The following is a 3,759-nucleotide window of genomic DNA, read 5'->3' on the forward strand; positions in this document are numbered from 1 at the left end:
GGACAAGGAAAAACAAAATTAGTTTTAAAAGCTAGAAATTATTCTGGACATTCCAAGGAATCTTAAACATGGCTCTGAGCTTGAACAAAAACTATATACTATTCATAACTTTAATTTGCGTCTTTTCGGCCATTTTGCCATTGCTTCGAGCAGACGATATGGAAGAAGAAGATTGTGGTAATGGATGTCAGTCCTACGACCAGGACACGTCACAAATGACCAGATGTGTGCGCTACGCCTGCAGACGCCGAGTCTTTCGTTATTTCATTCGATTTGGGAAGAGGTCAGGTATGACGTCAGATGAGCTCGCAAGAGAAATGCAGAAACTTCAAGTTCCACTACATCCACTTTACGAAAGGCTCAGCAGACGATACTTAAAACAGGAAATGACATCACACAATCGGAATCGCCAGCCTGTTGCTTCAGACAAAGAAAACAAGAAGCGGTCCTCAAACAGACAGATTGGAGATATTTATAAGCTTCAACAAGTACAAAATCTGCTGTCTAACCAGCAAAGAAAAGAAAATTTATTAAAAACAATCTTGAGCCATAGTAGACTTTGATTCGTTTCAACATTTTTTTCTCATGTCTTCAGCAAATAATATATACAATTGAAGTTCTGTATTTTTCTATATTTGTGTCTTTTTTTCTTTGTTTGTTTATTCATTGTGTAGTACGAAACTATGATTTATATTTGTGAAAATTCAAATATGCAGAACCATTTGGTTAACAGCAAAAAAGATCATAAGTAAGAATTTAAAACACTGGTAGGTACGTATTCCTCCTATTATACTAAATCGGTAACTTTTTTTAAACATTAAGATACACATTTAGTCAAATTTGGCCAGAAACGTTTAACACCGTCATATTTAATGTCAGTTTTATTCAGTTCATAAGAGACTGAAGCGCTTCATGTTTTGGATAAACCCGTTTCGCGTGGTGCATACATTTGAAGTGACTTCCTCCATCTGTCAAAACGAGATTCGGCAAGTCGGGAGCTCACATAAAGAACACGAGCCATGATTTCCGCTTCCTCCCGGCAGCTCGGGAAAACAGTATCGAATGGAGCAATAACCCGCCCTGCACTGGGTTACACTAGTTTGTTTAAGCCTGGATAGACCCATGGTAGGCTCAGTCAGGGATCTAGATATCTGAGCCTTTGAAGAAAAAAATTTGCTTTCTTATCTTATAACTTACAGACGCTCCTTTACTACAAGAGAAGATAATTATGCGTATGCCTGTGTTAATCTAGTTTAACTCTTTAACTCCGTAATTATTTTCCACGTTCCGACAGATGCGTTCATTTTTCACATTCTTACATTTTACCCTGTTATGATTAAACTTCAATAACATTTTTGTTGGTAATCAGAAGACGTTACTTTTAGTATTTTTTTATATAAAAAATATTCAATTTTATAAAGCCAAAAATGAGTTGAATTCAATAGGATCAAACAACGATGGTATCGAGTATTAGGAGAGGCGGTTTTTTTTGTTTTTTTTTTTTTTTTTTTTTTTTTTTTTAAATCTTGAAAGTCCATTTTCTAATAGCACCAGGCAAGACGAAGAACTTGTATAAATTTGTTCTAGCATATAGAATAAGAAATGAGCTCTATAATTTGACATAACAATGTGAAACTGTTTCAATCGACGTGTGGTCTATAGGGATTCACCCAGACTAATGTTTCGTGTTTAAAAATAAGGATCTGATCCGACATGTAATTATATTGCCTCCTTCAGTCGTAGAACGACTATGACTCATCTCAAACACTTTTCATATGGCTTTGGAGCCCTATTTTGGAGAGACACTCCCATCCACATATATTGCAGGTCAAGGTGGCTTTCGCTTTGGTGGTAGAGGAGCTGGCCATTCTCCGTGTGGCACGCTTTTCTTCGAGAGTTGAGGCCCATGTTTTCTCGCTGTTCATAGCTTTCTTGGTCACCGTCTCTCTCCAACTAGTGCGGTCTAAGTCTATGTCTTCCCAATGGTCAATATCAATGTTCACTGTTTTTTTTAGGTCCCGTTTTATTGCATCCACGTAACGGAGATGGGAGCGACCAGTTTTTCTTGAGCCATACGCAACTTGCCCGTACAGAATGATTTTCGAGATGCGATTGTCCTCCATCCGGCGAACATGTCCGAGCCAGCGCAGGTGGCGTTGCTTTAGGACTGTAAAGATGCTGGGAAGGCCCATTCTCGCAAGGATCTCAGTATTACACACTCTTTCTTTCCATGTTATTTGTAAGATCCTTCGAAGGCAGCGCAAGTGGAATGAGTTTAGTTTTCTCTATTGCTTTGTTTAGGTTGCCCACGACTCACTGCCGTACTGTAGCGTGCTAAGAACGCATGCCTTGTAGACCTCCATTTTGGTCGATGTAGTGAGCTTCTGGTTTTCTCAAACTCTTAGTCGGAGTTAAGCGAAGGTTGATGCGGCCTTCCCTATGCCTTTATTTATCTCCTCTTCTAGAGACATGTAATAAACAGAACTGATACTCTGGGATCGAACAAGTTGATTGCTGGCTAACAAAACATAGCTAAGGATAAAATGAGACTGTAGCATGCACAGAACAAAATGTATGTGCCATAGTCTAGCAGATATCTTAACGGGCTGTATATATATTTTAAATATAGCTTTCTACTAGCAAATCTTATTTGATTACCAATTAAAAATATATTTTAACAAATTTCAAGAGGGTTATAATTACGATTATAAAGCTGAATACTTTAAATTCCCTAGAATGTATAAAATATATTAACAAAGAAAGAAAATAACAAAGGAACTAAGAAACATTTATAACACTGACACTTGTAACTATTTACAACTACACCTGTAACTATTCACAAATACACCTGTAACTATTCACAACTACACCTGTAACTATCCACAAATACACCTGTAACTATTCACAAATACACCTGTAACTATTCACAAATACACCTGTAACTATCCACAACTACACCTGTAACTATCCACAACTACACCTGTAACTATCCACAAATACACCTGTAACTATCCACAAATACACCTGTAACTATTCACAACTACACCTGTAACTATCCACAACTACACCTGTAACTATCCACAACTACACCTGTAACTATCCACAAATACACCTGTAACTATTCACAAATACACCTGTAACTATCCACAAATACACCTGTTACTATCCACAAATACACCTGTAACTATCCACAAATACACCTGTAACTATTCACAAATACACCTGTAACTATTCACAACTACACCTGTAAATATCCACAAATACACCTTTAACTATCCACAAATACACCTGTAACTATTCACAACTACACCTGTAACTATTCACAAATACACCTGTAACTATCCACAAATACAACTGTAACTATTCACAAATACACCTGTAACTATTCACAAATACACCTTAACTATCCACAAATACACCTGTAGCTATCCACAACTACACCTGTAACTATCCACAAATACACCTGTAACTATTCACAACTACACCTGTAACTATCCACAACTACACCTGTAACTATCCACAACTACACCTGTAACTATCCACAACTACACCAGTAACTATCCACAACTACACCTGTAACTATTCAAGTGAAAGAGATAAGATGTGTGATTGAGTGATATAAACTGCTTGGCCATCTACAAAGAGGCCTGAAATTTAAATCCCGACTCGAGCTTTGTTTGCTGGGCGCCCTAAGGAAGCTCCACAACTTTCTTCCAGATACTCCCTCCCAAAGATAAGATAAGATAAGATAAGCTAATA

Source organism: Biomphalaria glabrata, chromosome 10 (assembly GCF_947242115.1).
Source record: "Biomphalaria glabrata chromosome 10, xgBioGlab47.1, whole genome shotgun sequence".
Taxonomy (NCBI): Eukaryota; Metazoa; Mollusca; class Gastropoda; family Planorbidae; genus Biomphalaria; species Biomphalaria glabrata.